Source organism: Lutra lutra, chromosome 5 (assembly GCF_902655055.1).
Source record: "Lutra lutra chromosome 5, mLutLut1.2, whole genome shotgun sequence".
In the NCBI taxonomy this organism is placed as follows: Eukaryota; Metazoa; Chordata; class Mammalia; order Carnivora; family Mustelidae; genus Lutra; species Lutra lutra.
In genome coordinates this window covers 67,153,802-67,168,022 of record NC_062282.1, presented here as the reverse complement: position 1 = coordinate 67,168,022, position 14,221 = coordinate 67,153,802, and the positions used below count along the sequence as shown (strand labels likewise).

Below are 14,221 nucleotides of genomic sequence, written 5' to 3'. Positions count from 1 at the left end.
AATGAATCAATATCTTTGGAAAATGGGAGCCAGAGCCTTTTCAAAATATTTAAAACAAATGTCTGCCCAAATCTCTATGCCTATGGCCATTTTTAGAAACAAAAAAAATTATCTCCAGAATATAAATGCAGCTTCCAAATCTACACTACCCAATAGAGCCAAGTCAGAAATGGGCAGAAGCACTTGGTTCTTTCCCAAGAGTGCCCCAATCACACAGAACCAGCTCTGAACTATTCAGAGGAGCTCAAGAGGAATTTTTCGAGCCATGTTCTCTTACTATTAAGGACATATATTTTTTCTGCCTGTCCCAGGTCATTAAACTCTTAGATTCATTTCTTTAATGATGAGCCAGACTCATGTTCATCATTAAAAAAGAAGGAAAAACAACTTAATGAAGACATTTGCCTTAGAAACTGTCACAATCAAAGACAGACCTTTTCAGATGTAATTAAACTTTTTTTCCCAGATAATTTATCCTATTAAAATATGGTAATTTACCATGGTTTCAGGTTATCTGAAACCTTTCTAGGATTGAAAACCAAAGTTAATTTCTTGCTATAAGCAGTATAATTTGAACCTAAGAGAATCAGGGGGCATTTTATATTCACACAAGCACGTAGAAGCTAAACCTTTTTCTATGGAATCTTGAAGGAATCTGATTGTGCCCCTGGAATCTTCACATGCTTTGGTACCATAGTGCAAAGGGCACTACAGAAAGAACAGAATCCTCCTCCCCCAAACTAATCCACCCTTTCCCTGGCGGCACCGTGGGCTGATAAGGACTTAGGCAGAAAGCCTTTGCAGCAATGTCATTTTTTACAATATCGGTGGGCCCAATTCAAAAATCAGCGTGATTGGAGGTTTAATGAGGCACTTTGTTATTCCCTGCAATAAAAAACGGAAAAATAGAGACAGAGTTCTTCAGGCTTAATTACCACATCTGTTATTAGGCACTTTCCCGTGATTGACTGGAGTGTATGTCGGACACAGTGCCAAAAAAGCCTCCCCATAAAAGCAGCTTCCCGCTCACAACCAGGATTTCCATGGCAAACAAGCAAAGCTTGGCGCACACAAGCCCCCGTGCCAGCTGAAGGCACTTTTTCCCGGTGCCAAGGAAACTGGTCACAGGGCCTGGTCGGCTTGCTCTGACTTCTGCTCCTCTCCCTCCTTCCCTCCACCCCACTTCCCTGCAGCTTGTCGCATAGGGGGCACTGCTGGGGAGGCAAAGGAGCCAGGGGAGGTGATCAGGGTGGGCTTTCGTTTTTGTTGGAATGCCTACTTGCAGACACTAAAGTTGGGGATGATCATTCAGTTAGTTGCACTGCAGGTGGAAAGCACTTCCCAGCTTCTGATGTCATGACGACATTAAAACACCCAGTGCACAGGCAGCACCAAGAAGCGGGTATCTCAGGATCCCCGGCCCTAGGGAAAAACCACCAAATTTGGCTTTTAGGAGCATCTCGTTCTGTAGCATGCAAATCAGAGGAACTTACTGCCCTCCTTCCTTGTCCCCAGGAAAGCTCATCACGGATACCTTCCAGTCTGAGCATACAGGCAAGTGTGGATCTACTCATGAAACCGTGGCTCCTTTGAAAAAGGGTTGCACTTTAAAAAGTTCCATGTTTTTTTTTTTAAAGATTTTATTTTATTTATTTGACAGAGAGAGATCACAAGTAGACAGAGAGGCAGGCAGAGAGAGAGAGAGAGAGAGAGGGAAGCAGGTTCCCTGCTGAGCAGAGAGCCCGATGCGGGACTCGATCCCAGGATCCTGAGATCATGACCTGAGCCGAAGGCAGCGGCTTAACCCACTGAGCCACCCAGGCGCCCGAAAAGTTCCATGTTTTAAAGGTGCAAAAATCCAGACACCCACAACTCGAGTGACTGTGAGGGCAACAGCAGTGTGGGGAGAGTGACTAGCGCAGATAAGCCCTCTTCAGACCAGACCCACAGGACAGCCAGGAATGTCAGAGCAACCTCTACCCTGAGCACACACCAGGTAGGGACACACAACCAACGCCTAGAGTAAACAACAGCCCAATGCTCCAGAAAGTGTGACATGTGGTTGCAGCAGAAGTCAGGGGGAAATACTAGAACACAGATATCCTGTAAATACATTCTCCTGAACAGACAAGTGAAAAGAAGGCGGCCCAGGAGGCGTTCTCTCTCCGGATGGAATTTGCTCCTTGAGGATGAGATTGTATAAATGTGCAATGCACTTCCAAGTGATCCGTGGCATTTTGGATGCGTGGCTCCTGTTAATGGTGATTAGTGCACAAAATATAACCCCAAAATAATAACAAGTCAAGTGTGAGAAATGAGCAAGCAGGGAAAGGATTTTTCTGAGCTATTAGAAGAGTCTTACCAGCGTTTAATAAAAATAAAAGGAACATACAGTGTTTTCTTTTCCTTTTTCTTTTTTTTTTTAATTTATTTATTTATTTTTATTTATTTGTCAGAGAGAGAGGGAGAGAGAGCGAGCACAGGCAGACAGAATGGCAGGCAGAGGCAGAGGGAGAAGCAGGCTCCCTGACGAGCAAGGAGCCCGATGCGGGACTCGATCCCAGGACGCTGGGATCATGACCTGAGCCGAAGGCAGCTGCTTAACCAACTGAGCCACCCAGGCGTCCCCATACAGTGTTTTCTAAAGAGGAATGAGCATTGATAAAAGCCATTATCTATGCACTTGGAGAAGTGTCTATGGAACAAGTTTTTCAGTCCTCGGGATAGAGACTGGAAGCCAGTTCCCTAGAGGTTTGCCTCTAGAGCCTGCCTTATTTTCAAATAATCTTTCCAGCCTGAGGAAGGCAAAAAGAGCTTTAGAAAATAGAATTCAGCCTTCTCAGACAAATGGCAGTCCAGTTTGTTGTCATACACTTCCTGCCGGCCATGGTTACCACAGGGCCCTCTCATATTCTCCAGACTTCTTAAATCTGGACTTTCTCTCCTCAGCCCATATAATATACATGATTGAGGCTTTTTTCAAACTAAGCCTCACTCTCTTTTTTCTTATCCACAAGTGAGCCTTTGTGATCTGTTGAGAAGAGAAGAAAGATGGGTAGAGCATGGCGGAAGTGAAGTCAACCAATTCTGAAATTATATTAAGGCCCGCTGCAAAAAAAAGAAGAGCTATCACCAAGCAAAATTCCCTCAAAAGAAAAATTTCCACAAGTCATGGTTTTTGTGGTATTAGAGAGAAAGGAGCTATATGTTAAAATATCTAAAAGCAAATTGGCAATGATCTCTTGGGTATGATACCAAAAGCAAAAGCAACAAAATAAAAAAAAAAAAAAACAGATACATCGGGCTTTGTAAAAAACAAAAACAAACAAACAAAAACCTTTGTGTGTCAAAGGGCACTACTGATGGAGTGAAGAGGCAACCCACACAGTGGGAAAACCTATTTGCAAATCATATATCTGATAAAAATCCAGAACATTAGAAAAAAGACATCTATACTCAACAACAATAAAATAAGCAGCCTAATTAAAAAATGGGCAAAGGACTTGAACAGCTATTTCCTTAAAGAAGATACAGGAATGGTCAATATACACAGGAAAAGATGTTCAGCATCACTAATCATTAGGGAAAGGCAAATCAAAATCACAAAGAGACAGCGATTCCCTCCCATGGGTATGGCTTATGATCAAAACACAAAACAAATAAAACCCCTAAAATGACAAGTGTTGGTGAGGATGTGGAGAACCTGGAACCCTGTGCTTTGCAGTTGAACATGTGAAATACTGCAGCTGCTGTGGAAAACAGTACAGCCGGTCCTTAAAAACCTTAAAACATGGGATTACCACATGATGCAATAATTCTACCTGTGGGCATATATTCCAAAAGAATGGAAGGCAAGGACTCGAACAAATTTGTACATCAAGGATCACAGCAGCATTATTCTTAATACCCTCCATGTGGAAATAACACAGATGTCTATGAAGGGATAAGCGTATCGATAAAATGTGGTATATACATATGATGCCATATTATTGAGCCTTAAAAAGGAAGGAGATTCTGACATGTGCTGTGACATGGATGGACCTTGAGGACATTATGCTAAGTGAACTAAGTCAAAAGGACAAATATTGTGGGGCCCCTGGGGGGCTCAGTCGGTTGAGACTGACTCTTGATTTTGGCTCAGGTCATGATCTCAGGGCCATGAGATGGAGCCCAGCGGTGGGCTCTGTGTTGGGGGTGGAGTCTGCTTGGGATTCTCCCTCTCCCTCTGCTCCTCCCCCTGCTCATGCTCTCTCTTTCTCTCTCAAAATAAATAAATAAAATCTTGAACAAAAACTGACAAATAATGTATGTTTCTACTTATATGAGATATCCACAATGGTCAGACTCATAGAGTTAGAAAATGGAAGTGTGGTTGCCAGGGTGGGAGGCAAAGGGGAAAAATGGAGAGTTGCTGTCTAGCGGGTACAGAGTTTCAGTTCGGGAAAATGCAAAAGTTCTGGAGAGGGAGGGTGGTGAGGGTTGCATGCTGTGAATAGGCTTAACACTGGAGAACCCTACCCTTAAAAAGGGTTACACGTTAATTTACCACAATAAAAAAAAAAAAAGGAAAAGAACTATCTAGAGTCAGCCAAGTTCTAAGAAGTAACAGATGTCTGCCCAAGAGATAGGGGACTCCTGTTTGCTTTTTTTTATTACCCATCTGCATGATTAAAACAAACATTCACACATTCTTCCACGGCTCATGCACGGACCTGTAATCTGGTAGAGAGAACCCGAGGCAAATGTCAGCAAGTGTAATGACAACAGTGTAATCCTCTCTTGGCCCCAGACCCATCTCCGCCTCCCCCGGGGCTGGAATATCACCTCTCCTGCTCTCCCAGAGAGCTGTAACACATACAAAAATTCCTCCAGAACCCAGACTCAGAAACCCAAGAAGCGCCATCTCACTGTCTCTCAACTTGAAGCAAAGAGAAACCAGAGGGCACCAAACATCCCAAAGCCACTACACCAGGTCAGAGTTCTGGCTCTCTGAGACTTGTTGGCCCGAATTCTGAATCAATTGTTTGACTTGGAACGAAGGCACGTAGAGGGCTCGACTTGTGTGTACTTCTTACTTTCCTAGAGACGCTCTGAGGAATTTGAGGTTTGGGAGGAACTTGCCTTCCTCGATTTCAATTCTGAATTCCTCACCTTGGATTTTCTGGGTCACAGTAAAACAGCTTTGCTTTGGGGTTTGAGTCTTCCACCCCTCTCACGGCTGAAGATGTTAAGATTACACAAAACAACGCCTTCTGGAGTACAGAATGCAGCTCTCAATCCCCCCTCTGGCAGGTACTCCTGAGGACCAGTTGTTATTTATAATACCTATAGGGAGAAAGGGGCTTAACAGATCAAGTTTAATCAGCACGCTGCACTTGCCCACAAAGCAGGCCACAGCTGTAGCCCGGCTTCTGAGCAACTGCTCTACAAGGAGACAGCAAGACCTCTGTTGTCCTGCGGGGTCCGCTCAGGTCACAGCATGTGGTGTGGATTAGAGAGTCCCAGTCCTCTAGGACCCAATGGGGCAGAACTCTCCCCAACCGAGGCTCTGTGCCATCACCTGACTCTCTTCAGGGTCTCTTGGGGACCAGGAGCAGACACCAGACTTCTCAAAATGTATAAAAGCTAAGGCTTGCTTTCTTTCTTTCTTTTAACGTGTGTGTCAATTTTAAAAAGAGAGAGAGAACACTTGATTTTTACCCGTTCTCCCAAAGACCCATCATAATGGAGTAGAAGCAAATGTATCCAGGGGAGAAGGTCTGGACTCCGTCTGAAGTTAGCTAAATTTTGAGACTTCAATGAAGTTACGATTTAAGAGGCAAGAGTCCCACAGTTGGTCTCAGGCTGTGCCCTAACCAGGAGCCGACCGAGAGGAGGAACCCACAGGACAACAGCTGTCCCAAAGCTTGTCCTCAGCTCCTGCAGTCCACAGAAGGGAGCAGAAAGGGTAAGCTCTCTTTGTCACACAGTTGTGCTTCTTGCATTTGGTGTCTAGTTCCACCGTCCAGCTCCATGGCGAAGCTGTGGCTCTACTCTAGGGACGCTAGGCAGTGAACCCTCACGACGCAGAAATACTGAAGTTCTCTTCCCATTTTAAGGGGAAGCATGAAAGTTAATTATTCTCTGAGTTTTGTCCTAGGCTGCAAATACCACCAAGAGCCAGATCCCAAATGTGTTCCAGGATGCCAGCTTCAAAGAAACCTTGGCTAATGCTGGCCTCAAGATCCCTACCTTTGGTAATTCAGAGTAATGCCTATTGTTCACCTGACACTCACCTTTGATTGGACCCTACAGTGGAAGCCTGGAGGACCATGTACCCTAGATCCTTCTCTAATGTAAACTCCGAGCCCCAAACGGGGACAAGACTCATTCTCCTTTCCTTTCTGAGTCTCCCAGATACTCCATCTGCTGTTCCCTGCCTGTCACTGACACTATGCAATAAACTGTTTCCATTTTCTCTGGCTTGTGCCTGATTTCCATCCTGGGTGAAGCCAAGAACCCTCTTGGCTGCTTTTGGGGGACCCTCTCTGGTTTCTGGACCCAGCCTGTCTGCATCACTCACCTACCCTATTCTCACTTGCCCACTCAGTGGCACCCAAACACTCCAGACACAGCCCAAGAGACTTCCTAGTCAAGTTCAAGCAGTCCAAACAGGCCTTTCTAATTTCCTCATCTTATAAATAAGGAAACACATACAAAAGATTTTTTTTTTTTTTTTTTTTTTTTTTTTTTTTTTTTTTTTTTTTTTTTAGCTGCTGAAGACCAAACAGAGGAACAGCTAGATCTCAAGACAAGATCTTTAATCTCCAGATAAGATATTCCTTCCACCACTTGGGACTACCTAACAGAGTTCTAGTGGGAAAGTATGCTCCCTCACTCAAAAAACGTTTACATCTTTCACTGAAGAGTATGCTAAAAAAATTAAAAATTTTATGGATTAGTGACACTGACCTTAACATCTGTATCACTTTTTTTTTAAGATTTTATTTATTTATTTGACCGAGAGAGAGATCACAAGCAGGCAGAGAAGCAGGCAGAGAGAGAGAGGGAAGCAGACTCCCTGCTGAGCAGAGAGCCCGACATGGGGCTCGATCCCAGGACCCTGAGATCATGGCCTGAGCCGAAGGCAGAGGCTTAACCCACTGAGCCACCCAGGCACCCCCGCATCACTTCTAATGCTTTTTTCATCAGCACCAGATTAGAAAACACAAACATTTACCTCACATGATACAATTTTAAAAGTAGGCAGCTACACTCATGGGTAGTACTGGAATTTCATGTTTGGGGGATTCCATCAACCTCCCAGAACTCAGCATAAAGCACATTGAACGAAAGACTTGAACTGGATCAAGGGTTCCTGGGTGGCTCAGTCAGTTAAGCATCTGCCTTTAAGTCAGGTCATGATCTCAGACTCGTGACGTCAAGCCCTACATCAGGCTCCCTGCTCAGCGGGGAGTCTGCTTCTCCCTCTCCCTCTGCCTCTGTGTTCTCTCTCTCTCACAAATAAATAAATAAAATCTTAAACAAAACAAAACAAAAACACAACTTGAACTGAACCAACGGAATGAAATGTCCCAAAACTCACTCTCTCCTTAAATAATTTTCTTCATCTGGACTTCTTTTCCCTAACCATAGGCTCCTCACTGGGGCCTTGGGGATCCTTCTGAGGTCTGACACACTGAGTGCCCACAAGCATCTTCACTTTCCTGAGCTGCTCAGCTGCCAGCAACGGCTGGGCAAAAAAAGAATGGGTGGGATGGTCATTGTGCATGGCTTACGTTCTGTGGGCACAGCCACCAGAGTCATACAGAGGCCTGGTCTTCTCCCCACATACCAGGGAGCACACCGAGGGAAAAATGGCCACAGTATACCCTGAAGGGGCTTTACTCTGCTTGGGGTCTGAGTTGTGGTAGGTCCAACTCCTAGGCAGAAATTGGGAAACTGCTTTTGTTTTAAAGAACATGTTCTCAGAAGTCAATGACAAAACTTGCCTGGTTTCCACAGCCCTTTCTTTACTCACTGACACTTTGCTCTGAAATCTGCCTGTCAGGCCATGGTTGCCCTCCTTCTCAGCAGTGGAGCCTGACGCACTCACCATCAAAGGAAAGAGAGAGGACATGTCAGCCCCTAACACATAAAAACACTGTGGTCTCCCGTGTGTGCCAGTGAATGAAACTACAGGCTGCTGGACTCTAATTTCATGGTTCCATTTTTACAAATAGTTACAACCGCGCCAAAAAATGAAAAATGCTCTTCCAAATTCTCTGGCTAGACAGGAGTTTCCTTAGGTCAAGCTATAAGAAATCCTTCTTGGATAGAGACTTAATATCTCTCTGTCTGCCACACCTGAACTCGGACAAATTGAGAAAGATTGGAGTTTGGTCCTCTAGGGAGAAGGCGACCCATAAGCACATGTTTGAAATTCTAAAACAAATTTAGGGGATCGCTTTCTGAAGATCTCTGGACTTTGTAACAATACAATATCCTCAGCCAAAGACAGTTATGCTGGGAGGTGACAACTGAACCCAGAGCGTTAGCTTATGGGATGATCACAACCATAAAAATTAAACTCTCCAGAAGTGATAGGCTACAGGGAGGCCCTCTGAATGGTCCCCAGAGGTTGTACAAACAAAACTACAAAGCATCATTTACATATTGCCTTGAAAGGAAGGCAAGGATTATTTTTGCCCCCAGCCCTAGCTTGGCAGAGCTTGACATCATAAACTTTTTTGTTTTTGTATTGAACAGCAGAAGTAAATTGCCTTTGCTCCAGGCGGGTCTTCACCAAAATAAAAGTAGACCATCTGGCCAGCTCTTCTGAGGCACCCTCTGTACATGAATCCATGGCTGGGCTCAGATGCAATCATGGTCCTTCCTGGCGGAGAACCTCCACTCCTTGGTGTGAGGAACTGCCTCGTCTCTCCTAGCTGAGGCCAGGGGTTGCTTTGCTGGCATGACCTCCATTATTCACCCTCCCTCATAGCCTCTACCCTTCAGTCCTGCTGCATTATTAAAGAGTAGCTAGGGGGTCAGTGGTTCAAAACCCGAAAATCTAGAGGAGAAACTGTGTGGGCTATTCCCTTGCCTCCTGTCCTCCTAACAACAGGGTGCACTCCTCATTGACTATTTCCCTGCTGATAAGCACCTCCACTAGGGGAAAGACTGGGTGTCTTGGGGAAGTTTTAATCAAGCAGTAATGCTCCCTTGCCATCCTGCTGGTATATGGCAGGTGACAAAGTCAAGATTATCCAATGGAATGAAGATTAGGACTGTGGGTCAGGTTCACTTTTTCATGTGAACATCCCTGTTCTGTATAGTCCTGTTCATGTAGTTCTGAATAATTTTGAAATTAATCAGACCCACAAGGATTTAAGTTCTTAGTCTTTTTTTTTTTTTTTAAGAGAAAAAAAGAAAAAGTCAGCATGTCCGGGTTCTGCTCAGACTGCCTTAACAAAACACCACAGACTGGGTGACTTACCAGAAATGTATCTCTCACAGTTGTGCAGGCTGGGAAGCCCAAGGAGAAGGTGCTGGCCACCTCAGTTTCCAGTGAGAGCTCCCCTCCTGACTCCCAGATGACCTCCTCCCTGTGTTCTTAGAGGATGGAAAGAATGAGCTCTGATGTCTCTTTCTCTTCCTCTATGCCATCAGCTCTACTGGTTAGGGCCCCACATTATAACCCCATTTAACCTTTATCACCTCCTCACAGGCCTTAGGTCCAAATATGGTCATACTGAAGGATAAAGCTTCCATATATGAATTTTGGGAGATATAATTCAGTCCATAGCATTATGCTTGACCATTTGGGGACTGAAAGGTAATTAATATAGTTCTTATGGGCTCAAGGAGCTTAAAAGCTAGAATTCATTTATTCTAGAAATAGAAGGGCCCTCAAGGTCTATGCCGTCTCTTCCCATAAGCTCCAAGGATTCCTTCTAGACATACTCCAAAAATGTGCCTCCTGAAAGGTGGTTGGCTATTTCAGTCTGCTTCAGAGAGGTTGACACAGAGGCACAGAGATCTGAGGTGGTCTGTGGCACTTGTGAAAATAAATTCAAACTCTGGTGGAGTCTCCAAAAGGAGACCTGAGGTGCTCAGGTCTGCAACATCGACCACATTCTTCATCACCAGACTCCTAATGCTGACAGGGGAGCATCGCTCAGACCAACATGTTCCTAAAGGCTTCTTGATCTAGAATGTAGGAGAAGCATTATCTGGAATATTGTGCCCAAGCCAAGATCAAGATTATAGTTTGTTAGAGAGAGAAACTTTGTTGTTTTCCTGAAGTATGAATGTAGGGTTTGTATGCTAAGTAATTTGACAAAGTCAACCTCCAAGATAGTACGGCATCTTAAAGACCTTAGACCTGAGATGTCCCACAGCAGGTCTTTGCAAGACCCTCTCTGGAATTAAAAAGAGACATGACATCAACAAATCCTTGAGTTGACACTAATCAGATACAAATAAACAAATAAAACTTACTGAGCATCTACTATATGCCAGATAGAGTCCTTTACATTCATTATGTCAGTTGACCCTCATAATGGGTCTATGAGAAAGCTAGCATTATTACCCCCACTTAACTGATAAAGAAACTGAAGTCTGGAGTAAGTGGTTCAGGGTCATACATCTACTAGACATTGAGACAAACCAGTATTTAAATCCAGGAAGTCTGGTTGTAGAACCCACACTCAAAACCACTCCATGACCTGGGCATTAACTTTCCAAGTACGTTCATCCACAGGACGTAGCAGTCAGGGCTTGAAATGTATACTAGAGTGCAAATCCAAGAGGGCAGGGACCTTGTTTATCTTGGGTATCATCCCATTCTGACCAAGGGAAATCACATGGAAGGAAACAGGTGCTCAATAAATACTTACTAAATAAAAAAAAGAACAGATTATGTGAGATTTCATGAAATTACTATACTATTCTCTCCAATTGTCTTCTAATTTTTATATGATTTTCTACTCCTATCATCACTGGTAATCTTTTGCTATCCACTGCCAGGTGAATTTAAGCAGATTTCAAAGATTTTCAAACTTGGCTCCAACATACACCTCCAACATCATGTGTTGATACTCCAGTATAAAACACTCCCCTCTGGGCACCTCTGCCAGCCCTCACCCCTGCCCCTCCCACTCTCACCCTAGCCATGTATGTTTCTACCAACTGGGGTACTTTCTCAATCTTTGCCGATTATATGAAGCTCACTCATCACCTTCTCTCAGGTGAAGGTGTGAAGCCTTCTCTCATCACCCAAGTCACAGTGCTCTCTCCCTCTCCTAAGAAGAATTCACCTGGAACCTATCACCTGCTTCTTCATCCTTCCCTGTCTTCACAGATGGAGGGTAGGGGCCATGCCTGCCTATCAGAATTAGAGCCTTGCCTTCCCCAAGGAAGAATTTTGAAACGCAGACATGGTTGTGTTTAATCTGGGTGTCAGTTATGTGTGGGTGTTCATTTGGTGAAAATGTGTTGAGCTGTTCAATTCTGTTTGTGTTCTTTTTTGTATGGATTTTATACTTAAAAGGCTCAAAAAATTTTTATAGCCTATATTCTAAATTCTAAAGTTTACTATAGAATTAAAGCTGTAGCAGTGATAGAGAAGAGTAGACTTTGGGAACCCCAACTGTGCATAATTTAGAGCTTGGTATTCTCCCCAACACACAAAAGGCTTAACTCAGATACATAAGAGCAGAGACTGACTGACTGATGCAGATACATCTCATTTAAATGCAAAACACCTACTGATGTGTGTATTTTTTTTAATAAAGGTCAAAAAGATTTCATTGAGTTAAAATACACATGACATTGGGACGCCTGGGTGGCTCAGTTAGTTGGACAACTGCCTTCGGCTCAGGTCATGATCCCGGAGTCCCGGGATCGAGTCCCACATCGGGCTCCCAGCTCCACGGGGATTCTGCTTCTTTCTCTGACCTTCTCCTTGCTCATGCTCTCTCTCACTGTCTCTCTCTCAAATAAATAAATAAAATCTTTTAAAAAAAAAATACACATGACATAGAACTCACCGTTTTAAACACACTGTGCAAACATTACCATTACCTAATTTCAGAACATTTTCATCACCCCAGAAGAAAACTCCATACCCACGATACAATCACTCCCCATTTCCTCCTCCCCAGGCCCCTGGCAACCGCTAACCTACTTTCTGTCTCTATGGAGTTGCCAATTCTGGACATTTCGTATAAATAGGAGACAGTATGTGGTCATTTGTGTCTGGAGTCTTTATCTTAGCATCACGTTTTCCAGGTTCATCCATGTCCTTGATAGCATGTATCAGATTTCACTCCTCTTTAAAGGAATGAGTAATATTTCACTGTATACATACATGACATTTTGTTCATCCAGTCTCCAGTCAATAGTCAGTGGAAATGTGGGTTGTTTTCATCTTGTAGTTATTGTGATTAATGATGATACAAACATTTGTGCACACGTTTTTGTTGGAATGTCTTTTTTAAAAGATTTATTTATTTATTTTAGAGAGTGAGTGTGCACAGTGGGGAGGGGCAAAGGGAGAGGGAGAGAGAGTCTGAAGAAGACTCCCTCACAACCCTGAGATCATGACCTGAGCTGAAACAAAGAGGCTCAGTCAACTCTGCCATCCAGGCGCCCCTGGAACACTTTCATTCGCTGATCTACTACTATAAGATAATACTATCTTCATGAAAAAACATTGATGCCTGTGGATAAATTTAACTGTTGCATTCCAGAATATTTTAAATTTCTTATAGCTTATATTTTGGGTCAGAAACTATTTTCTAATGTCCATATTTAATTAATGGGATCTTACTTAAGCCCTTGGATGATTCTTTCATAAAAGGTATATGCAAACCTTATTCCATTAATTATTCTTCCCTCTTTTAAGATTATTTGGTGTTAAATAGTGATAACTGATATTGACAGAGAGCTTATTATGTGCCTACCACTATGCTAAACATAACTGTCTTCAAAGTACATACTGTTTGCCCTTCCGAGGTGATGGAAGGAGGCTTGGAGAGCATAAGTAGCCTGCCCAGGGTCATGAAGGTCCAAAGGGTGGACATGGGAGGCTGAGCCAGGTTGTCACATGTCATATGGTAAATGAGACCAGCCAAGACTAGATTCAGACCATCAAAATCTTCTCTCTCTTAACTCATGACTTTAATCACACGTTTGTGTAAGTCCACAGTTAACCTTCAAGTCCAATACCTAAAGGAAGTGTACAGAATGGATATGTACGCATCTCACAGATGTACTAGAACCATTTTAAAGCCAAGAACTCCAAGTTCTCCTTAAAAACAAAACAAAACAAAACCAAAAACTCCTGCTTTCTCTGTTTGAGTATACTAGCTCCATATTGTAACAGCAAGCTAGAATGTTCTACAGGCATGATGACCCACACTAGTGATGATTAATGTCCTCTAGATGGAAGAAGGACCACAGGCTGTTCTTGTGCCGGAAGTGTCCCTTTGCTCATGGCGATGCTCCTTTAACAGTATTGCTCCTGGAGCTCACTGTGGTGCTCAGGAGGTGACGGCCGGAATAAGCAAAGAGAGAGGAGCCCAAGGCCCCACACCTCCTACTGCTAAGTCTCAGTTAGCAAAATGGGAGGAAAAAAAAATAAAAGCATTTCGATATTGGACTTCAGGGAAGAAGTTACCTAAAGACTCAGAAAAAAAAATAAATAATGTATAGAGTCTTCTTTGATTTTTCCTGACAGATTACAAGGAAGGAGGTGAGTAATGGGAGTGAGATTTTGTAGTTGGCCAACTTGGAGGGATGCTTGTGTTTTAGATTCTCAAAAGCAGGGCTCCACTGACACTGCTGATTTCTTAGGCACCAGATTTGCTGCCTAGAAAGGTAAAAAAACCAACTATGCTGGGGCTGGTCCATTGCTTTCTGACACTGGGCTCTACCAACTATGGAAGGAAGGGAAAATTCATGGATGTTTAAAGCTCCAGGCCTTCCCAGCTCCACCAAGATCCAAATTATACAACAGTTGGGGTTCCCAAAGTCTACTCTTCTCTATCACTGCTACAGCTTTAATTCTATAGCAAAATTTAGAGTTTAGAATATGGGCTTTAAAATTTTTTTGAGCTTTTTAAGTATAAAATCCACACACAAAAAAGAACACAAACAGAATTGAACAGCTCAACACATTTCCACTAAATGAACACCCACATGTAACTGACACCCAGATTAAACACAACTATGTCTG

The 14,221-nt window shown here is 43.4% G+C and overlaps 1 protein-coding gene across 3 annotated transcripts in view; it reads right to left on the bottom strand.

Moving 5' to 3' along the window:
* MEGF10 (multiple EGF like domains 10) overlaps positions 1-14,221 on the bottom strand; it is a 218,576-nt gene that overhangs the window by 154,278 nt on the left and 50,077 nt on the right. The gene's annotated exons all lie outside the window — the stretch shown is intronic.